Raw genomic sequence first — 24,979 nt, 5'->3', positions numbered from 1 at the left:
ACTGTCTTCTTCGCAAAGAAATAATGGCTTGGCACTCTCCACCTCGGCTCGGCAAAAGCCATCAGTTCTCTGAAAGGTGCAGAGTCAATCACCTGAAAAGGGAGGGACTGCAGCACCAGCAACTTAGACAGGAGCACATTCAGCTTCTGTGCCGTTGGATGAGTGGGCGCATACTGTTGTCTCTTGGATGTGGCTTCGTGTATGGATTGTTGGCGGAATGGCTGACTAAAAGTGGGAGGAGCAGGAGCATCTGGAGCGACAGAAGCTCCCTTCGGCTGAGGTGGTGGAGCCTTGGTTGGCTGAAAGAGGGAGTGGCGTGCCACTGGGTGATGCAGCAGGCTGGACCACTACATAGGAGCCATGGTTCTCCCAGGCCGCTTTATGATGGCAAAGCACATGTTGACGCAGGGCCGTGGTGCCAACATTGGGACCCTGGTCACGCTTCACCTTCTGCCGACATATCTGGCATGTGGCTATGTGAACTTCCTCCACATGCTTGATGAAAAACTGCCACACCGCCGAGTAGCTGATTTTCCCACCAACATTCCGCACTAATTGACTGCTACTGCCGCCATCCCCAGGAACCCCTGTTCCACTACCTCCTGGGAAGGTAGGCTGCCGCAAAGCAGGTGGTCTCCCCCGAGCCTGTTTGGCTCCAGAATTTCCACTTCTGCCACCATGCTAGCTGCCAACCATGCTACCGCCTTGCCAACCTTCAACTCTCTTCTCCTGATGACGATGAAGCCCCTATGCACCCGGCTCCCAATTGCAATCGGCTTCATCATCATCAACAAATGTCTGCATGCCACTGATGTCCTCCTCAGGTTCCTCAACAGTGTCTGCTTCAGGACCCTGAACCCTGGCAACACCGCCTCCCATATCACTCTCCTCATCACTACTTGCCCGCCTAGCGGAGGAAGCAGCGGATGTCTCCTCCACTTCTTGGCTGGGCAGTAGCTACTGACTGTCCTCTATTAGATCGTCCTCAGTGAATAGTGGAGCTGAACCCACAGCATAAGATACTTCTGTAGGGGAGGGAACAGCATAGGACAGAGGAAATGGGAGGATAGGGACTGCTCCCGGACCATGCCAACTGAGGGTTGTGTCTGAGGAACCAACCAACTGTTGACTGGGGGTGTCAGATGTCACTTGTGATGAAGTGGATGACAGTGTTACCCAATCGACGAGGGCAGATGGGTTGCTGGTCGAGACACGACCGCTAGCTGATAATGGGAGCTCAGGCCTCTCGCTGCAACTCCTGCTGCCAGACGCCCCTAGTCTGCTACGACCTCTGCCTGAAGGATTTAGTCCTCTGCCACTCCTCTGTGCAAGTCCTGGCACTTCTCTACCTGACATACTTAGTGTGTATAGGAGGGGAGTACAATACGCTTCACTACACTTAAAAAAGTATCTGAGTACAACACCAGCTGATGAGTACTTTTGCCTGGACTTTCACAGTATGTAGGCCCTTGACAGATTAACAGGTACAAAATAGTACACTACTTAGATGTACATATGTGGTATCCACTTATGAGGGCAGAAAAATGCGCTACAATGCGCCTAAAAACACTGTAATTTTTTTTAAAACACCAGCCAGTGATTACTTTTGGCTGTCCTTTCACAGTATGTAGGCTCTTGTCAGATTAACAGGTACAAAATAGTACACTACTTAGATGTACATATGCGGTATGCACTGATGAGGGCAGAAAAATGCGCTAGAGTACCCTTTAAAAAAAACATATTTTTGTAAAACACCAGCAGAACACAACAGTTCTGCAGCCAAAAAAAAGCTGTGTACTGAACACAAAATTGCATTCTGTCACAGACTATTAGGAATGGACTACTGTGGTATTAAACCGTCTACAGACTAGTATAACCAAAGACACAGAATTGCACTGAAAAATTATTCCTGCCTCCTCTGCTAAGGTTTATGAAGTATATGCCGCTTGTTGAAATGTATGATGCAACACACAGCTATGCGACCCTCTCTGTAATACTATGCCGAAGAAAGAGAAAGTGACTGGGAGGTTAATGGCTGCAGCAAAAATCCTTTTCAGTGAATAAAACAATGTTCTCCATCCATGAGAACGCTAATGTGACTAGGAGTATGTTAGACGCTGCTGGAATGTGCTTTTCTTTGCTGTAACACACACACACACACACACACAAGGTGTCTGTCTTATCTCCTTGCAGTGTTATGAATGAAGTGGCTGGCTGCAATATGGCTGCCAATTATATAGGGCTGTGACATCACAGGGGTGACTGGCTGCGGCATCCTGCATGTGATTCAGGGTCATACCGCCTACTTCCCTCCCCGCCTTGCCTTCCCAGCGTTCCTTGCCCCATGTACTGACATGTGTATCCCCCATTTTAGATGCGCTGGAGCCTGGAACGCTTTAAAATGGAGATTAATGAAGCAATTTGCGCGATAGAATTGCGGCGATATTCGCATTCGTTTCCTGAAATTTGTAACAAATTCGGGTTCATCAGCTTCGATGCGCTCATCTCTAGTTATGGCTCAACATTGTAGTATGTATTACTTTACAGTATATCTATGCACCCGTACATTACATGTAGTAAAAAGCATAGTTGACTACAGTGTTTGACTACTAAAAGCCTATGGGTGCTTTGAAGAACAGTGAGGTCCATGAGTAACCTCCTCATTGGTGTAATGGCACAACAGTAATTTGACAGACCCAGTTCTTTGGCTTAAAAACAGTAGAACATTTAATTCAGCAGAGGCACTTCAGTCTTGGTGGTTTTCATGAACATATTTACAAGTTCTCAAGGCTTCGTGGTTTTCAATTAAGTCCTTACTAACATTTAAAAGATGGTCATTGATGGCGGGTGAGTGAGGCCACTTCATGCTTACTTTTCCTAACATCATGACATGCCTATGTATGTCCTGATGTTCGGAAGTGAGTATGAAATAGGCTTAATCACCCGCTTTATAGACCAATTTATATTTCCTTAGATGCTGTGGACAATAGTGACTGCAGTATCTAGAGAGTTACATGGGAGGTGCCAGTCAAGTCATGTTCCGTTTAGTACCCCCAACCCCCACAAAATCGCAGGATGGTGATCAGTTGTCATGGCAGCCAGAGGCTTTCTAAAGGCCTCGGTGGCTACCATGTCACCTATTACAACTAGCCATAGACAGGCAGTAATAGTAGATTGCAGAAATGACAATACAATAGTATTGCAGGGGACTGTAAAAGTCCCCCAGGGTATATATCACCCTTGTTCATTCCTCTTACATATGTACAAGTTGATTGGTAGTTCATACACTGTACACTGAAATACCTGTGAAACAAACCCACTCAAAGTAAGGAAATATACATATCACTGGACTTAGAAGAGTAGAGAATGGTTCAAAATAGAATTATGGGCTATATAACAAAGTATTTTCTATTTATACATAAAATGGTTAAAAACTTTATATTTCAGATAAATAATAGTTTTAACCCCTTTTTCCTCCTCTCCTTCTAAGAGTGATAACGCTTTTATTTTTTTACAGGACCATATGATAGCTTTTATTGCGGGACCAATTGAACTTTGTAATGACATCCTTCATGTCACCATGAAATATACTGCAAAACATAAAATAAATTTGTGAGGTAAGATTGAAAAAGAATACAGTTTTATACATTTGGAGGGGAGGTATTTTCTACTTTTGGCTTTGATCAGATTTTTTGATCACTTTATATTTTATTTGTTGCGAGATGTGATGTAACAAAAAAAAACACCATTCTGGTATATGCGTTATCTGTGATCTGCTAGTACAACCTGTCTATGGCAGGCTGTAAAAGCAGATCTGTCACAGCAGCCACCAAGGCTTTTAGAAGGCCTCAGGCTGTCATGGCAATAAATATAGGGGGAGATTTATCAAAACCTATCCAGAAGAAAAGTTGCAAAGGTTAACAAGGCCTCTGCGAAATGAAAGAAGCGAGCTGATTGGTTGCTATGGGTAACTGGGCAACTTTTCCTTTGCACAGGTTTTGATAAATCTCCCCCATAATCCTTGTGATTTTGCCGCGGGGAGCCAATATGACCCCTAAACACCAATGGCACACGGCTGTACTGTTTAAATGTCGCTGTCAGTTTTGACAGCGACACCAAAACAGTTAAAATAGCTTGCAGCAAAGTTCACTCAGTGCCAGCTACTTGTGGGGGCTATCAGCTGCTGAATGGAGCTAGCTCGGGTACTGAGCCAGCTCCAACAACTGTTAACGGCCCCAACTTAAGCATACCTGTATTGAGTCATTAACAGGTTAAAACTGGCCAGGAATGGGGGCTTCAAGTTATTGGGGTGGTCTTTTGTGGCTTTTCCCTATCCTGCTGTGCTTGAAAGATCTCTTTCTATACAAATATTGGGGGAGTAGTGTTAAAGGGGTATTCCAGGCAAAAACATTTTTTATATGTCAACTGGCTCCGGAAAGTTAAACAGATTTGTAAATTACTTCTATTAAAAAATCTTAATCCTTCCAATAGTTATTAGCTTCTGAAGTTTTCTGTCTAACTGTTCAATGATGATGTCACGTCCCGGGAGCTGTGCATGATGGGAGAATATCCCCATAGGAACTGCACAGCTCTCGGGATGTGAGTCATCAGAAAGCAGTTAGACAGAAAAAACAACAACTCAACTTCAAAAGCTAATAACTATTGCAAGGATTAAGATTTTTTTAATCAAAGTAATTTACAAATCTGATTAACTTTCCGGAGCCAGTTGATATATAAAAAAAAGTTTTGGCCTGGAATACCCCTTTAACCAAGCCTGAGGGCACAGGGAGGAGCCACTGAGGACAACCCAGATGACTCAAAGTCCTATTCTTGCACTGTTTTAAAACTATGATTTTTCTAACACACCGCTGCATTTCAGAGAAAATCATGGCTATAAGCTTGTTACATTGTATACTTGAAGTACAGTTATTATTATTATTACTAATAGTATTATTATTATTTCTTTTGAAGTGTTGTTAGTTCCAAGGTGATGTACATATCATAGGTTATGAAGCTGCCTATTAACATAATATACACAGATATATCTCTTAACAACGCACTTTTCTATTGAATTCATTGATACACACACTCTTAAGCTCAAGTGCCAGTTTTGACCTTGAGTGTTTTCTGTCTAGACTGAATATGACATAATGGGCCCTAAATATATTCAATTTGTTTATTGCTGTAGGACAAGCTGATCCTGCATATAATGACAATGACATTTTCACCAAGTACAAACTAGATAGAAAACAAATGGAAATTGTTAAAGTTTATTCCATGCATTTATATATCTAATAACAAAAATACAGAAAAGTTATTTCCTGCAAAGCTAGGAAGTTTATTCTAAGGGGATGTGACTTGAAATATCGAATATATTGAATTCTAGACTGTGATATTGATGGACTTATTGACATTTACTGAAAGCAAATCGTCTTTTCCCGCAGACTGTGACCCTCTGGTCCACCATTACCTAAGCAAAGCCACAACTACAATAGCTGCATGAACTAATAACAAATTTACGGATCGAGTAACCTGAAACGTTGCAAAAGGTAGTGGTATGCCAGCACCATGTAGACCATAAGTATTGAATATACAGTATAGGTTTAGAAACTTTGTGAGGCATGGGTTGGCAACCACTAGGACCTAAGAGGCACTTGACAAGCCACAACGTCTGATGATAGGCTATCCTGAGCTTGTTCAGTCAGCTGGTACTTGTAGTCCCAGACAATCAGAAGATAAGATGTCACATTGGCTGGATTGGACAGTCTGGCCCTGAGTGCCTTCCTGTGAGTCACTACAAATGCAAAACAAGAGGGTCTGCTTTATGAATATCCAAGCCCCCTGTGGCGCTTCCTAGCTAACAATATTTTGCCTGGTGGTAAAGGAAAGGCCATGGTTAGAGATATGCAGCTTATAACCAAGACACCGGGCCTTGACGGGTTGCAGCAAAATAGGTAACTTTACTTAACTTCCCCCACAGAGTTAAGCAACAAACCATTTTTCAGTACCTGTAATGGCAGATGGCAGCCAATGAGTTAACCTGTGTGGAGTCAGTGTGGTCAGATTAGTGAGTTCTTGAGACTGTAGATTCCCTTGAGAGTACTTGAAGAAATACTGCAGGTTGGCTCCAAGCAGCAAACAGATGATCTGGCCTTGTCAAAGGTCCACCAATACACAGAGAGCTAGGAGGACCTCCAAACTGCTATCCCCTGTTTCTCAGGGCAAGGAAATGGAACATGACTTTTTGGTACAGTTTTGGTACACCTGACGCTAGTTGACTTTGGCAACGTGTCAGTGGTTGAGTCCTCAATGTGACAGCTACAACTATATAATATTTATAAAAATATATATATTTCAGCTTTCTGAAACCCTGTGTGTCATGGGGAAAGATGGATATTGTGCTCTTCAATCACACCTGGATTTTCGGGTACTGAGTGGGTGTAGGCATTAAATCTAGTTTTATGCAATATACCGATTCACTGCCTGACCTTATTATCAGTCCGGTTTTGCTGATAAAATCTTTTATACCTTGTAGTTTGCACTTATAACAGTTGACATTTAGGATGGAATGTGAATATTATTTCATTTATATTGATATGTTTGAACAAAGAACCTCGGAGAAAGTTACATCCTTCACACACTGACCCATCAGCTCCGAGCTCATTACAGACCTTTTCAGATGTATAAGGCTATAATGGGGGGAGAGGCTATGCTGACATCTTATAGAATAGTCAAAGATGTTTTATATTGTTATAGCTTTAATAAAAAAAATAAAAATAAAAAAAAAGGTTAGTACTTGTGACAGGTCTATTTACAGAGAAAATTATTAGGTATTTAATAATTGATGAATTCAATGTCTTCCAAGATGAATAAAGTGCTTTACACAGAAAGATGCATTTCTGTGCAAGCAGAAGCATTAAAGGGGTACTCCAGTGGAAAAAAAATGTTTAAGTCAATAGGTGCTAGAAAGTTATCAAAAACTATAGAATAACACGTGTCCCGGGTATGCCTAAAACATAACTTTTAATAGATTCATTAAAAATCCTAAATTAAATGTGCCTGTGTAACCAATCATCAAATAATGGTATTCCATCTAAAATAATATATGAATATTTGTGGCTCGCATACACAAGATGGCACAAGTGGGTTCTGCTGGGCCCTGCCAGCCCAATTGCGCCACCAAAGAACAAAATATACCACCAATTAATATACCGCCAACGCATTTCTACCATTCATCAGGGAGGTATAAGCATTGGTTCAGTATCATAGAATATAAGGCATATCAGGTAACCACAGATATTTAAGGTATCAGTCAATGGCAATTTTGCGGCATTAGGGGAGGACTTCCAACATTATAAATATAAAGCAGGCCCGCTGTGAAAAGTATAACTATCCCTAAGGTTCCTGTAGGGAAACAAAAACACAGCATCCGGATCACCTGGAAAGGAAGCTCTGTCCCTAGATGAGTAGTTCAGTGCCAATTGTATCTGGCATAATTTCTCAATCCACCTAAAATGTAAAAAAGGCACAAAAAGACCCATTCAGTGTACATCCTGAAAGAGAAAGGGGGACTGAATAGTAACAAGTCCCTACATTACTCACAGTTTCCCTATGTCCAGGACGGGTGCAATGCACAACCTGCTGTAGCTGGCTCGACAGGAGTCATCGGTCACCAACAATATTTTTCAGGGTCGGTAGCTCTGTAATAGGAGGTTCCTGTATGGGACTGCCCTTTTTAGGGCGGCCCCCCACCTAGGTTTTAGGGATTCATGCCTAGGGATTTATAGGGCTAGCACAGTGATCCTTAGAGCCCCAATGTCTACCCTGTCACATCACCTCTTAGGATAACCGCTTTTGGATAGTCCCATGATCAGGGGTCAAGTCCTGGGGAAAAAAGTGTGGGAACTCACCCATGATTTCCACTCAAGGGCTAGTCCTGCAGGACTCCTGCTAATGGGAACAGTGTTCCTGCTCTGGAAAAAGTGCAGGGACTCCATTCCTGTGCGTTCCTGCAGGATTTGAGCTCTGCCCGTGATGCCCACTCATGGGATACTTGTGGTCTTTTGACTATCATAATAACTGCTATTCACATCCTGTTAGATCTCCATTGTGCCCCGGGACCTAACTCTATATGTGTAATATGTGTACCAGGTATCGAAATATCTCCAGCCGTTTGGAAGTTATGCAGTAACATATATTTCCCTTTGACTTGTATGGGACATTAAACATAAACCCTGCCCCTGGCAAATGGGGGTGAGTAAGGGTTAAATCATCCATCCTATGTTTGTTGATGACATATAAGTAACATGTGTGCCAAGTTTCATGTTAATATCTTTAGCCGTTTGGACGTGATGCTGGAACATACACACACATATATACATACACACATACATACATACATACACACACACACACATATATACATACATACATACACACACATATATACATACACACATACATACATACATACATACACATACATACATACATACACATACATACATACATACACATACATACATACATACACACATACATACATACACACATACATACATACATACACACACACATACATACATACATACATACACATACATACATACATACACACACACACGTTGAGTTTTATATATATATATATATATATATATATATATATAGACATCTGTACACTCATATGCCAGTTATTTCACAATTCTAACATTCATATATGCATACCATACAAGTTTGCTATAAACCAGAATTTAGATATAAACACTGCCATGAATAACCAGTTGCTTCTATCTGACATGCACACAGCTGGAAAGCCGGATCGGCACTTGTCCGCCCAGATATGCGCGTCACAGAGGTCTGCGCCGTTTGTGGTGCTAGAAAGTTAAACAGATTTGTAAATGACTTCTATTTTGAAATCGTAATCCTTCCAGTACTTATCAGCTGCTGTATGCTACAGAGGAAGTTGAGTTTTTCTTTTCTGTCTGACCACAGTGCTCTCTGCTGACACCTCTGTCTGTGTCTGAAACTGTTCAGAGCAGAAGAGGTTTGCTATGGGGATTTGCTTCTACTCTGGACAGTGACTGACATGGACACAGAAGACAGCACTGTGGTCAGACTGGAAAGAGTGAGGTTTTTTTTTTATTTTATTTTGCTGTTCATTTGTATCCACTGGAACATATAGGACAGGCCTCTTTAAAAATGAAAGAAACGATCTGATTGGTTGCTATGGTCAACTGCGCCAATCTCTGCACAGGTCTTGATAAATCTCCCCCTAACCTCCCCCCATACTCTTTACAAAGACATGCTAGCATCGTCTTACCGTATTTAAAACTACTACATGTACTGTATATTCAGATTTATTTTGTATATTGCTCGCTAACATGTGTTTAATTGCTGCCTTGTGTTCAGAAAAGATGCGTTTGAATGTTACAGGATATTTGGCCAACACAACCGAAACCTCATGGACATTTAGGTAGATAAACTACATTGCTACTGTGACAGGTGTAAAATGCCTCAGGCTGGGTTCACGCGTCTGAATTTTCGTGCGGAATTCCGCTTGGAACATCCGCATGGAAATTCTGCTGCAGCAGGGTCCAGTTGAATTCAGCTTCTCTGTGCACACAGTGGAATTTTTCCGGCAAGGAAATTCCATTTTCTGTGTCCGCACAAAGAATGAACACGTTCATTCTTTGTGCAGAGTCAACATGAAACGCATAGCTGTCTATGAGATGGAGCATTCCTGTGCGGTCCTAGCACCGGGATATTATGCTGCCACCCCACAGTTTGCAGAATGTCCGCACTGAGATTCTCCCTGCAGACATTCCGTCATGTGAACATAGCCTTAATCTGAATCTTATATCCTTTTAATGGATGATGAATGACATGCCCTTTGATAATACAGTGATCCCTCAACTTACAATGGCCTCAACATACAATAGTTTCAACATACGATGGTCTTTTCTGGACCATTGTAACTTGAAACCAGACTCAACATACAATGCTATGGAATCTGCGAAACGTGTCAATGGCTGGAAGAACTGACCAATCAGAATGAACATTCACTGGTAAAACCCCTGTATTCCTAAAGTACATGTACTGACTGGTGTCTGGTAGCGCCCCCTACAGTACAGGGAGGTATTACATGTTCTGTACTACTTTTAACCTATGCCATGGTTAGCTGCTCCTTTGGACACCAGGTGAGGGCGGCTCCATTTTCCTTTTTTTTAGGACATTGTGTGTACTGTACCGGACCCCAAAGAAGCTCCTGTCCTCTACATAGACCAGTGTTTCCCAACTAGGGTGCCTTCAGCTGTTGCAGAACTACAACTTCCAGCATGCCCGGACAGCCGAAGGCTGTCCGGGCATGCTGGGAGTTGAAGTTTTGCAACAGCTGGAGGCACCCTGGTTTGGGAAACACTGAAATAGACAGTGATTTACAGCTCCCAGCAGATCTTTCTTACTTTTATATGTAAGGATTTGCTTTATTTATATTAGTTATCTACTTATTTTTGTTTTAAAGGGGTTATCCAGGAAAAAACTTATTTTTATATATCAACTGGCTCCAGAAAGTTAAACAGATTTGTAAATTACTTCTATTAAAAAATCTTAATCCTTTCAGTACTTATGAGCTTCTGAAGTTAAGGTTGTTCTTTTCTGTCTAAGTAATCTCTGATGACACCTGTCTCGGGAAACGCCCAGTTTAGAAGAGGTTTGCTATGGGAATTTGCTTCTAAACTGGGCATTTCCCGAGACACGTGTCATCAGAGAGCACTTAGACAGAAAAGAACAACCTTAACTTCAGAAGCTCATAAGTACTGAAAGGATTAAGATTTTTTAAAAGAAGTAATTTACAAATCTGTTTAACTTTCTGGAACCAGTTGATATATAAAAAAAAGTTTTTTCCTGGAATACCCCTTTAATCCTCACTGTTTCCTATTTTTGGATGACATTTTGGGGTTTCAGAACCAATTGCCAGGTTTCCATAGAGTTATGGTCTCAACATACGATGGTTTCAACATACAATGGTCGTCCTGGAACCAATTAATATTGTAACTTGAGGGACTACTGTACTACTTCAATTATGGCAGGACAAGCAGGCAAATGTTCCATTGCGGAGAGAAGATAAAAAGGTTTGTCGTTCTTTTTTCTTTTCTAATATATCACTCCATATTAGTTTATTACCAGAAGTTTACCTCTTTTATAAGTAGACATAGGAGGTTCAAAAAATAAGGACCCATATTTAATATCAGATTTTTAATAAGCCCCAATAGTTTTTCATGGTGTGTTAAACTAAATAAGATCTGTGATATATATATATATACATATATATATATATATATATATATATATATATATATATATATGCATAAATCTCAGATTTGTATTTCTTAGTGGGATCACTAGAGAGCATTTTGTATATTTTTGCATCAGGAACATGTCTATTCACCTCAGTTAAGTAACTTGGACCTCTTTGGACCTCCCTTTGTCACCACGTTTTATGAGGGGTCATTCTGTAATGTTCTAAGTGCCTCAAATTCCTGTTTATTCAGATTAGACTTAACCCCTTAAGGACCAGGGGGTTTTCCGTTTTTGCACTTTCGTTTTTTCCTCCTCACCTTTAAAAAATCATAACCCTTTCAATTTCGCACCTAAAAATCCATATTATGTCTTATTTTTTGCACCACCAATTCTAATTTGCAGTGACATCAGTCATTTTACCCAAAAATCTACGGCGAAACGGAAAAAAAAATCATTGTGAGACAAAATTGAAAAAAAAAAAAACGCCATTTTGTAACTTTTGGGGGCTTCTGTTTCTACGCAGTAAATTTTTCGGTAAAAAATGACACATTCTCTTTATTCTGTAGGTCCATCCGATTAAAATGATACCCTACTTATATAGGTTTGATTTTGTCGTACTTCTGAAAAAAATCATAACTACATGCAGGAAAATGCGTATGGGTCAGTATGAGGGCTCATTTTTGGTGCCGTGATCTGAAGTTTTTAGCGGTACCCTTTTTGTATTGATCGGACTTGTTGATCACTTTTTATTCATTTTTTCATGATATAAAAAGTGACCAAAAATGCACTACTTTTTTTTGCGCATACGCCATTGACCGTGCGGTTTAATTAACTATATATTTTTATAATTCGGACATTTACGCACGCGGCAATACCACATATGTTTATTTTTATTTACACTGTTTTTTTTTTTTTTTTTTAAATGGGAAAAGCCGGGTGATTCAAACTTTTAATAGGGGAGGTGTTAAATGATGTTTATTCAATCTTTTTTGCAGTGTTATAGCTCCCATAAGGACCTATAACACTGCACACACTGATCTTTTACATTGATCACTGGTTTCTCATAGGAAACCAGTGATCGATGCTTCTGCCACTTGACTGCTCATGCCTGGATCTCAGGCACTGAGCAGTCATTCGGCGATCTGACACCAGGAGGCAAGGTAGGAGACCCTCCTCGTGCCTAACAGCTGTTCGGGACGCCGCGATTTCGCTGTGGCGATCCCGAACAGCTCCCTGAGCTAACCGGCATGGTTTCACTTCAACTTTGAGCGCCGCGTTTAAAGGGTTAATAGCGCGCGGCACCGCAGCACGAACAGGATTCGGGTGTGTGCCTACTGCTGTTGCCACGAGTGAAAGTGTACTCCCCCCCCCAGAAAGTAACGGACTTTATTTATGTGTCGCAGACCACATTATCGTGTACAAGAGCGGTGCGTGTGGTGCAACTTGCAAGGGGGCCACGCGAAAAGTAAGGGGGGAGGCAAAAATTCAAGCGCAGCAAGAATGTGTAAACTGCGAAACGAATTCATGCTACGATCCTCTGGTCCAGTCAGCATGGGAGGAGTCAACCTGCTACCAGAGAAGCGTGTGATAAAGGCCCGCGCTGTGCCACGACCTGCCCCTGGGCGTGGCTACCAAGTTGCTGTGTCACTGCCAAAAGGGAACTTGGAGACACAGGAGTTGTTTCTGGGAGGACCGGAAGTCGGGGTTGCACCGATGACGTCCTTCCTGCCGGCCACCATTTTGGGGAAGCCCACTATAAAAGACGCCATGCACAGCAACCTCTTCAGTCTGCACAGGGAGCCGGAGAGTACAGACATGGCGGAGAGCAGCGTTCCACGTGGTGAAGATGACAAAAAAGCGCCGAGACAGCCGAAAATTGTGGCAGTCGCAGCCCGACTATTCCTAGAACTTGCTGACAGTCTGAAGCGGTTGTCATTAGACGAAGAGGGGGCCTGCAATCTTCCCCCACTGCCTGATGATGACGATTGGCCAGAGACACCTCCAGCGGAGAGCGCAGGGACACCTGGAGGTGCATCGCTGGAGAGACTGTCCCCTCACCACAGAACTTGGGGCTCGTGGGCTGAGATTCCATCGGAGTCGTCTGCAGTGAGTACCCCGCCAGAGGCGGAATTTTCTTCCTCCTCCAGCCCTGAAGCTATACCCGATCAAGTTTGCCAAGTGCACGACCGTGCTCACCAGATTTGCCCCAGTGGATCTTTGGAGACGAGCCGGGACTCATCGAGTATATGCACACGGTTCTACAACCTATACCTGGGAAGCCACTCCCACCAATTCCAACTGCACAAAGGGAAAGGGCCGAGCTGGCTGAACTGATGGACAGATTAAAGGCCGGACACAGAGACCTGTATGCCCCTAAGCATCTGCATTTGCCTCCTGAAGAAAGAATTTGCTACCAGGAGAATACAAAAGAAATGGAAGCTTTATTCATCTGCAAATGGGACCATCCCCGAGAAGGGGAGGAGCCTCTAGAACGACGAAGAGCAACTGTGGCCAAGTTCGACAAGGTCAGAGGTTATGAGATGCTCCTAGATTGCCACACAGGGCAAACCATCCTCGTAAACCGGCGAGGAGTACAGAGGCCATATCTTCATAAAAAGTTCTACTCCTTGGAGGTAGGTGAAATTGTGGAGTACACCCCCATCCAGAGCCTGCGTGGAGAATGGGCTGCAGCGGTCACAAGACCAACAGCCCCAACACAGCTTCCCTTCAAATACTTTCCGTCTACAGATTGGGAATCGGATCCCTTCAACCTGAGGCCGAAATGGTCTGTTCCTGATGCCTGCACCAATGTACTCAAGGAGGAGGAGCTGCTACAGCATCAATCATCTTCTGTGTACAGTAAAGTGCCAAGTCCTGCTCAATTCAAGAAAGTAAGCCTAAATGCGGGCACCAAAGACCGTACCTAGACCCTCTCGGAGCAATGAGAGTTTGTCTGTTCCAGAGGTACCAACGTACGTACCTAGGCCCTCTCGGAGCAATGAGAGTTTGCCTCCTGCACAGGTACCAACGTATGTTCCAAGGCCCTCTTCTGGCATGGAGAGTTTGCCTGCTTCCAGGGTACCGACAAAAGTGTTTTGCCCCACTCCTGATATGGCGATGGTGCTAAAACCCTATGCACCAACTGTGATACTGGCCAGTAAGCCGCTGGTCACCCTAAATCCTACTGTTGCCCATTCTACTCTCACGAATGTGGTGTGGGAGAGTTACATTAACTCCTCGCCTGCTCCAGATGTTGGCAGATATAGAGGATCTACTAGAGGCACAAGAAGATTCAGGAGAAATGTCTTTTGAAGGACTGTAAAATAATGTTTATTGCTGTTCTATGTTAACCACTTTTGTTTTTCAGTAACCAAGTTCAAGACATGTGCCTAGCAGGACTGTGCTAAGATTGTTCCAGTTTTAAGTTCAGCGACGTAACCGTCAAGCTTTGTGCCTGACCATCAGGTCAAGAGACTCCTAGCCAGTAGGAGATTCGTAAGTTTTGTGCCCGGCTGATTGTGGTAAAGCCGTGTTTCCCATAGACTCCTAGTGTAGGTGGACTGCAGATCCTTACACGTCCGTTCTATGTACATAACCCTATATTCATAGGACTCTCTTGCTAAAATGTGCACTTATCAGGTGTACGCGCCTGAACATTGTTGGCGTGTTAATAAATGTATCATAGAGATGTATATGGTTCTTGTACACAAGAAAAAAATAAATATATAGCTTCATGTCTGTGTACATAAAAAGTAAGTAAAGGTTGTACACAGAAAATTGTCCGCTATATGCACGTGTACACCAAAAACAGAAATGTAAATAACTCTTGTACACATGTACATAAAAAGCTATAAACATGCTAAAAGGTGTTTTAGTAGTTGCTCAATGGGTGACACTCCCAGCTCCTCCGAGAGTAGTATTACTGCTATCACAAATTGCTAGCACCTGTCTCTACAAAAATAACAGGGTAACTTCCCCTTAAGATAATACTTGCACACATAGTACTCTAGACTACTCACTTAAATGTACTACTTCAGTCTACTTCAGTACATACACAAAAACAGAATGTATCTCACATTTCAAGAAACACTTAGGAATTGTAGCCTACTGATACCCAATTCCTGCCACTGTTAGGTACACTCATATTTCTCTTCTCTGTATTGCATGTGTAAGATGCTCTACCTGGCCAGTAGGTGCTCTTGCGAGTATAGAATGAAACACGTAATTCTAAAGGTAACCTAGGTAGGTTATTTAGAAGTGCTCTAGGGGTAAGTAGCATGTAGCCGATAGACCCTAGCAGCCAAACTTACTGTGACCTAGCTTCTGGCTAGCCAGTATACCTTTCGTGTACTAACAGGTAACTCATTGTTGGCGAAGAAAAATGTGTGAGATTCCAAAATGTTTAGTCAGCTTGAAACTAAAGGTATAAAGAGCTGTGTTACTGTCTAGTTAGCCTCATAAAATGTGTAAGAGAGCTAAAACAAAATGTCTTAGGGGCTAGCAACTAAATGTTAGATAGCTGCCTAATTGTTTAGTAAGCTTAAAATGTATAGTAAGCTTAATTCAAATGTCTTAGAAGCTAGAAACTAAAGGTCTAGATAGCTTCATAATTGTCCAGATAGCTTCATAATTGTCCAGGAAACCTTTATAAGTGTCTAGTAGGATTACTAGTCTACAAATGTCTAGTAGGTTTAAAAGTACATACTATGTATAAAAGTTTTGTCAGGATATAGATTCTGTCTAGTTAGCAATCCTGTTCTGACGTGCCCTAGTCCCTCTGCCTTAGGGGACAGGCGTCGGGGTCGACTTGTTTTAGGTAAGGGGTTTGTGGTGTCCCGGTACCGGATTACATCCGTTACCTTGTGGTGAGGTCCCCAAAGTCAGAGTCCCTAGGTACCGGTGGGGTCCTCATCTATAGTTAGCCCCTAGTCACCCCTTTAGTAGTTAAAATTATTCAAATTCTAAATGTAAATAGTGTATACTTACCTTGTTGTAGTGTCGCAGGACCTGCGGGTCACGTGATGCGTTACAGAACTCTATGTTTTTCTAGTTAAGGACCTTTGGAGGTAGTCAGGTGATCACCCACCATGCATTATAACGGTGAGTGACAGCTGACATTGGACCAATCCAAAACGGCCCTGCCCATATAAAGGAGCGGCGGCCATTAATCTCTCTCTTGTTCCTGCGCTGCTGATGAGGACGGATCTGTGCAACTGTCATCAGCAGTGACTCGGCCTAAGCCTTGCGGCAATGGCCATCTCTCAAAAACTGTGAGTTACTTCAATCCCTGTTAACTCCGCAAGATCACCGGACCTAAATACTCATCTAAATCCAGACAGATCTCTGCATCAATCCTAATTCTAATAATTTCTGGATAACTCAATGGTCCTCAGCATCTGTCAATCACTGCCGTGCTGAATAGAGACTTTGTTAATAAGACTGTTGCTGTTATTGTATGTACCGCAAATACCTCAGTAAAAATTCATGCAAGTTCAAGTTCATCTTTGCTGTGGACATTCAGTCATTAAAGCACGCACCTATCGTTTCTGGGAAGGGTGGCGATAGGCCCAGTGGCGGTGCGACCGGGGTGCGGGGGGTGCGGCCCGCACCGGGAGACACCATCCCGATGGGGTGACACCAGCTATGCCCCCGGTCCTCAGTTGCGCTGTCTCTGTACTAGCACACCCCCCCCCGTCATCACTTGCGCTGTCTCTGTAATAGCACCCCCCCCCCGCGTCCTCACTAGAGCACCCATCAGCAAACACCCCCCCCCCATCACCTGCACAGTGAACTGGCCTGCACCCCCACGTCTTCTGTTGCTCCGGCCCGACATCCCTCGGCAGGGCCGCGCAGGAGGGCGTGACGTCACTCGCAGAGCGCCCGGAGAGAAGGAGCACTGCGCTGGATGGGTGAGTGTGTGTCTGTCTCACTCTATCCCTGTTTGTGTGTCTCTGTCTGTGTGTGTGTGACTCTGTGTGTGTGTGTGTGTGTGAGCCTGTGTGTGTGACTGTGTGTGACTGTGTGTGACTGTGTGTGTGACTCTTTGTGTGTGTGACTCTGTGTGTGACTGTGTGTGACTCTGTGTGTGTGTGACTGTGTGTGACTCTCTGTGTGTGTGTGACTGTGTGTGTGTGACTGTGTGCGACTGTGTGTGTGTGACCGTGTGTGACTCTGTGTGTGTGTGATTGTGTGTGTGACTGTGTGTGTGTCTTTCTGTCTGTGAGTGTGTGTCTCTCTGACTGTGTGTGTGTGTCTCTCTATCTATCTGTGTGTGTGTGTCTCTGTGTTGTGTGTGTGTGTGTGTGTGTGTTTTTTTGTGTGGGGGGAGGGGGAGTTTGTTTGAACCAGCGATCTAATGTGGCGAGACTTTGACCTATTGTGGGGAACATGCAAGGGAACCTGAAGCCTAATTGGGGGAAACTACTACCAAATGTGGGGAATCTATGCTACCTAATGTGGGGAAACTGCTATCTAATGTTGGAAAACTGCTATCTAATGTGCGAAAGCTGCTACATGTGGGAAAACTGCTACCTAATGTGGGGAATCTGTGCTACTTAATGTGGGAAAACTGCTACCTAATGTGGGGAATCTGTGCTACTTAATGTGGGGAAACTGCTACCTAATGTGGGGAATCTGTGCTACCTAATGTGGGGAAACTGCTACCTAATGTGTGGAATCTGTGCTACCTAATGTGTGGAATCTGTGCTACCTAATGTGGGGAAATTACTACCTAATGTGGGGTAACTGGTAGCAAATGTGGGGAATCTATGCTACCTAATGTGGGGAAACTGCTACCTACCTAATGTGGGGGAACTTCTACCTACCTTAAGTGGGGGAACTTCTACCTACCTTAAGTGGGGGAACTGCTGCCTACCTAATGCTCCCCCCCCCCCCCTGGCAGTAGCACCCTCATCATCCACCAGCAAACCCCCCCAGCAGCAGCACCTCCATCAGCAGATCCTGATGGTGGATGATGGGGGTGCTCCTGCCAGGAGGATGATCCTGCCGATGGATGATGGGGGTGATACTGCCAGGGGGGGATGGCCAGTAGCACCCTCATCATCCTCCAGCAACACCCCCCCAGTACTAGCACCCCCATCATCCACTAGCAACACCACCAGATTTATATTCAGAGGCTACAGTATGTGGTAGATTTATATTCAGAGGGTACAGTATGTGGTAGATTTATATTCAGAGGGTACAGTATGTGTTGGTATTATATTCAGAATGTACAGTGTGTGGTAGCATTATATTCAGTGGGTATGGTGTATGGAAAGTTTATAATCAAAGAGTATAGTGTATAGTAGAATTATATTTAGAGGATACAGTGTCTGGCAGGTTTATAATAATACTTGTTTTCATATAGAAGATGAGAATACGCTGACATAGTGAGGAGTCATCTGGGCGTCACATTCTGCAGAGAGAAGTTTTAGCTGGACCAGGCGGTAGGTACCATCTGAATTAGATATGGAAAAACTATAGAGAAGACGTCACCTGTAGTCCCCGATATCATTGTGTATTCCCCTCACTACAGAGAAGACGTCACCTGTAGTCACTGATATCATTGTGTATTCTCCTCACTATAGAGAAGACGTCACCTGTAATCACTGATATCATTGTGTATTCTCCTCACTATAGAGAAGACGTCACCTGTAGTCACTATCATTGTGTATTCTCCTCACTATAGAGAAGACGTCACCTGTAGTCACTGATATCATTGTGTATTCTCCTCACTATAGAGAAGACGTCACCTGTAATCACTGATATCATTGTGTATTCTCCTCACTATAGAGAAGACGTCACCTGTAGTCACTGATATCATTGTGTATTCTCCTCACTATAGAGACGCCGTCACCTGTAGTCACTGATATCATTGTACATTCTCCTCACTATGTCCTATCAGAGCTGTAGTCACTTGTCAGTTCTACAGTTATGATGAGTGAAACTACATCTCCCAGCATAACCTTACCACTGCATAAAGGGGTACTCTACTGGATATCATTTTTTTTTATCAACTGGTGCTACAAAGTTAAACGGATTTATAAATTACTTCTACTTAAAAATCTTAATCCTTCCAGTACTTATTAGCTACTGTATAAGTGATTCACAGGAAGTTCTTTTCTTTTTTAATTTATTTCTGTCTGACCACAGTGCTCTGTGCTGACACCTTTGTCCATGTCAAGAACTGTCCATAGTAGGAGCAAATCCCCATTGATGATGAGTGAAACTACATCTCCCAGCATAACCTTACCACTGCATAAAGGGGTACTCTACTGGAAAACATTTTTTTTATCAACTGGTGCTACAAAGTTAAACAGATTTATAAATTACTTCTACTTAAAAATCTTAATCCTTCCAGTACGTATTAGCTACTGTATAAGTGATTCACAGGAAGTTCTTTTCTTTTTTAATTTATTTCTGTCTGACCACAGTGCTCTGTGCTGACACCTCTGTCCATGTCAAGAACTGTCCATAGTAGGAGCAAATCCCCATTGCAAACCTCTCCTGCTCTGGACAGTTCCTAATATGGTTAGACAGAGCACTGTGGACAGACTGGAAAGAACTACACAACTTCCTGTGGAGAATACAACAGCTTATAAGTACTGTAAGGGGCACCTTAAATGGCTATCCGGCTGAAGCAGTCTGAGCTGCCGCATAGCCGTTTATGCGATGACCCCGACATACAAAAGCATTGTATGTTGAATCTGCCTTCAACATGCGATGGCCTCTGAGAGGCCATCGTATGATGAAATTATCGTATGTCGGGGCCATCGTAGGTCGGGAGGTCACTGTATATGACACGTACATTAAAGTGAAGGGGTGGGGGAATGTCTCTCACTATTTGGGGGGTTGTAGAATAGCAGCGAGTCGTGTGCTTGTGTGTTGGGAGGGATGTGTCAGCTCATCTTGTCTGTTCTCTGGATGCTCATGCATCTGCAGCAACAGGAAAATTAACCCTGACACTGCAGAGATTAGTTACATTAACTCCAAAGAAGCAGTGAGAGGGTTAATTTTACTGGACTGCAATGAACAAGGCATCAGCACGAAAGAAGAGAGATAAGAAAAACTAACAAGCCCCACACATGTCCCTGCCAGGCCTCACTGTCTGAAGGTTAAATGTAAACAGCAGCTCCTTACTTCCCTGGATCTTCAGTGCTGCTCAGCGGAGGCGGTGCTTTCTTCAGTGAAGCTGGCTCGGTCTCCTCTCTTACTCATGCAGGAAGGCTGGTAGCAGCTCCTCCTCCTGCTGCATCTCCTACTACTGCCTGCAGAGACCAAACCCCTCCCCCACCCCTCCAGCTCTGCTAGGCTGCAGCAGTACAGAGGAGAGGGAGAAACAATGTCTGTCTCCCTCCCTCTCTATCAGTGTCTCTTCCTAGTGGCCCTGTGAGAAATGCTAGGCTGGAGAGTTTTCTCTCTTGCAGAAGGCAAGTCACATGGTCTCCCTCTCTGAAGGTTAGTCACATGATCTCCATCTTGGCAGTTAAGTCATGTGGTCTCCGTCTCGGAAGGTGGTGGAGGGACAGTATCAGAGACGGAGATGCCACAACAGTGAGGCAGAACAAGGTTTTCATGAAATTTCACCATAGTACGAATGGTAAAAGGAGTAATAATAATTTTTCCTTTTAAATAATTTTTATTATTATAACAAATAATAAATTAGTTACAATTTCACAAAAAGAATATTGCAATACATTACATTAACTCCACCTCCCCCCCCCCATCCCAGCCACCAGAAGAGGGAAAAGAAAAAAAAACAAGAGAAATGAATTCTTAATCTAACCAATCCCCCAAAATCAATGTAAAGTTTTTTAATCTTCTCTTAGATCCACCGGCCCTCCATTCTTCATACTTTCGTATTTTCAAAACTAACTTCTTCCACTTGGTGCCAATTGGACCCATATTACCTAAGAGCCCTCTGAGGATCACAACCTTAGTCAGCATAAATATCCGTATTAATAACTCTCGGCCCATCCTGACCTTACTCAAATCACCTAAAATAACTTCTGTCGCTGACCATTCTTTCTCCAAATTGAGTTTATTTCCAATAGACTGAAATACCTTACCCCAAAATTCTTTAACCTTTGGGCATAGCCATAGCAAATGAATCAAATCAGCATCCGCTCCACCACACTTAGGACAGTCTGCCTCCCTCCAGCTCCATCTTTTTTAACTGTAACGGTGAATAATATAAATGGTAAACTATTCTTAATTGCATAATCTGGTATCTCTTATTTGATCCCTTTTTGGCATTGATCAGTATACTTTCCCATTCTTCCTCAGAAATAGCACTAAGAACTTCCTCCCACCTCCTTTTCTTATTTACCTGAAAGTTGACAGATACAGTTTTAAGGAGTAGCCTATATATATATACTTTAACTTCCCAGCTCCTTCCAAATTAATATAATTTATCACCATATGTGTGTAGATCTTAAATTTCTCCTTATCAGTGCATCTATATGCTTCACACAATTGAATATACCAAAATTTATGTTCATTCCACAATCCAAACTCATTCTTTAGTGTTTCAAATTTTTTAATCTCTCCATCCTGAAAAATCTGTGCAACGTATTTAACCCCTTTCCCTTTCCAAAAGTCACTCCCTAATCGTTGAAAATCTATATTATCCCATAAGACCGTATTCCTTATACTTCCCTCTATTTTACATCTCTTTTTGACCTCTTGCCAAATTTTCCTAAATAACCCTAACAGTGAGACATGTCCCAAATCCTTCACAGGAAGACCAGCTTCAATAAATTCAAGAAAACTCTCATAGTGCCCTCTATAATCTTTAAATAATTCTCGCCAAAGTGCTTCACTCCACCCCCGTCTAATATTCTGGAGGTTCTTTGCCAAAAAATATAACCTAAATTCCAGTAGGCCCCCTCCCCCTTCTCCTTCCAAATGTACCCACCTTATATATTTCATACGTACTCTACCCATCCCCCAAATCAATCTACCCATAAGAGCTTCCAATCCCCCAAACCATTTTACAGGAATCCAGCAAGGAGCTGCCTCCAAGACATATAATACATGAGGGAGCACTGCCATTTTGATTAACCCTATCCTATCTGCAATTGAAAGAGGCAATTTGACCCATGCATCTATCTTTTTCCTAAACTTACTCAATAACGGATAGAGATTAAGCTGCATAAAATAATCTTTTGCCGGTGCTAATTTAATACCTAAATAATCCAAATTCTCATCTTCTTTCAGGACTCTTACACCCATCGGTCCATTAATATTACCTGTTACCAAAGGCATTAAAGATGATTTTTCCCAATTAATGTTGAGGCCAGAAACCCTCCCAAAATCCTCAAAGACCCTAATTGCTGCTCGGACCCCTGTATATGCGTTTTCTAGCAATAGGAGAACATCATGTGCATACATTAAAAATTTCTCTTCTACTCACTTAATCCCAAATCCCCTCAAATCTTCAGCTTTTTTGAGCTTCCTCGCCAATGGCTCCAAAAAAAGAACAAATAACATAGGTGAGAGAGGGCATCCCTGCCTAGTGCCCCGTCCTATACTCAAGTGTGATGACAGAGACCCATTTACTGCAACCCTGGCCCTAGTGTTCTTATATAACAACTTGAACCATTCTAACATCTCCCCCTCTCTGCCGAATTTCTTAAGGACCCTCCATAAAAATCTCCACTCCACCCTGTCAAATGCCTTCAACGCATCAAGTGACAGGGTGGAGCGGAAGGGGTCTGATCCCAACTGTATATTGACCAGTGATCGAACAAGATTACTATGAATTGAGCGCCCCGAAATAAAACCAGTTTGTTCAACTCCTACAATACTAGAGAGGAGAGGGGACAATCTTATGGCCAAAACTTTGGCCAAATCTTAGCGTCTGAATTTATCAAGGATATAGGCTGGTAGGATTCTATTTTCATGCTGTCTTTCTCTAATTTAAGAATTAGGTCTATTTTAGTTTCTAACATCGCGAGAGGCAGTCCCCCCCCCCCCCCCCCCCCCCTTCCGAGCTTCCTCCAGAACTTTGCAGAGGATAGGTAATAAAACCTCCTTATATTCCCTATATATTGAGTAGGGTAAGCCATCCAACCCCGGGGCTGATGTAATCGAACAACCCTCTAAGGCTTTCTCCAATTCTTCTACTGTAATTTGTTTATTAAGACTCTCCAGGCTTATCTTGTCCACAGCTGGAAGTTCAATATCCTCCAGATATGCCTCTATCTCACTATCCCCTATAGCCTCCTCTGAACTATATAGTTGTTGGTAATACTGTTGGGCAATCTTCTGTACCTCCTCCTGTAAAGTTTGAATAGTCCCGTTTCCATCATATAGGGGCAAAATATCACTCCTCTCCCTTTGGGCTCTAACTAAATTAGCTAGAAGTTTCCCTGGTCGAGCCCCTTCTACAAAATCTTATGTTGTGCTTGTTACACTATGCGCTCCGGACTCACACACTGGCCGTGAGCGCATGGTCCCCTTACCTTCTGCTGCCAACGGGGCTGGGACTCGCATCACGGGACGCGCCCGCATGTGAGCCCCAGTCCGTCACTCTCCAGTTGTTTCTCCTGCCTCTGCCTCCACCTCTCTGCTCCGGCGCGCGTGTCCCCGTCCCTTAGGGCGTGCACGCACAGGAGCTTTAAGATTTAAAGGGCCAGTACGCTCATAAGTGTAACCACCTGTGGCTTGTTTATAAATTCCTCCACCCTCCTCAGTTCTCTGCCGGATCTTTGTTAACTTGTGCCCTAGAGAAAGCGTTCCTTTGTATTGCCTTGCCGTTTACCAGATCTCCTACTCTTGTGACTTGACCTTGCTCCTCTGCCGCCTGCCTACTGAACTCCTGCTACGTCCTGACTACGCTACTGTGCTGCCTGCCCTGACCTACTGCTATCCAGACTACGAGTTGCCTCATCCCTCCTGTGCCTCGCATCTCCTCAGCCGCCTGTGTGGTCGAGCCGTGCCAGGGGTAGCGACCTGGGTGTCGCCTGCAGCTGCAAGCCCATCCTGCGTTGCGGCGGGCTCTGGTGAAGACCAGCGGCACCTTAGACTCCGCTCCCTGGTACGGTCTGAGTCATCTGCCAGACAGGTCCAGCGGATCCACATACACCGGAGTCCTGTCTTCAGAAACGTGAACGTTTTCAAAATAATTCTCTGAGAGCTTCCCTTGTCGCAGTTCTAACTCCCTAAAGTTCTTTTCAGATCTCTCTGCCTCATATTTATCCTCAGCCTCTCTAACCTTCTCTCTCTCAAATTCTGTTCTACCTTACCAAATGCCTTCTTTTTTCTTTGGATTGCCCTATATAGAATCCCCCTCAATACTGCTTTTATAGTGTCCCATACTACCGGGTAAGGGGCCGAGTTCTTATTCAACTCCCAACATTCCCATAATTCTTTCACAATATCCTCCTTACCCCCTATCAAGTTCAGCCAATGTGGGTTCAGACTAAAACCACTCTGATTTTCCTGGTACCCAATTCTGAGCTCCATTACCACTGGGGAGTGGTCTGATATGGTCCTACTTTCGTACTTGACTCCTTCAATAAACCGCAACCCCTTATCATTAGAAAAAACAACATCGATATGCGATGCCACTTTATAGGAGACCGAGAAGCATGAGGACACCCTCCTGTCAGGATTCATTAATTGCCACAGGTCCCTCCAACCCATCTCTACACATAATTTATGTGCCCTAATTGAGGAC

General features: G+C 43.3%; 1 long non-coding RNA gene across 1 annotated transcript in view; it reads right to left on the bottom strand.

The window, feature by feature from the left end:
• Window positions 1–20,735, bottom strand: part of LOC130275810 (uncharacterized) — a 56,781-nt gene extending 36,046 nt beyond the window's left edge. Inside the window, exon 1 of the long non-coding RNA XR_008844907.1 lies at window positions 20,437–20,735. This is a non-coding gene — a long non-coding RNA (uncharacterized LOC130275810). The remainder of the gene's footprint in view (window positions 1–20,436) is intronic.
• Between the last annotated feature and the right edge of the window lie 4,244 nt (window positions 20,736–24,979).

The sequence above is a fragment of the Hyla sarda genome, chromosome 6, assembly GCF_029499605.1.
Source record: "Hyla sarda isolate aHylSar1 chromosome 6, aHylSar1.hap1, whole genome shotgun sequence".
Taxonomy (NCBI): domain Eukaryota; kingdom Metazoa; phylum Chordata; class Amphibia; order Anura; family Hylidae; genus Hyla; species Hyla sarda.
The sequence above is the reverse complement of the archived record's forward strand: the minus strand, read 5'-3'. Positions and strand labels throughout refer to the sequence as shown.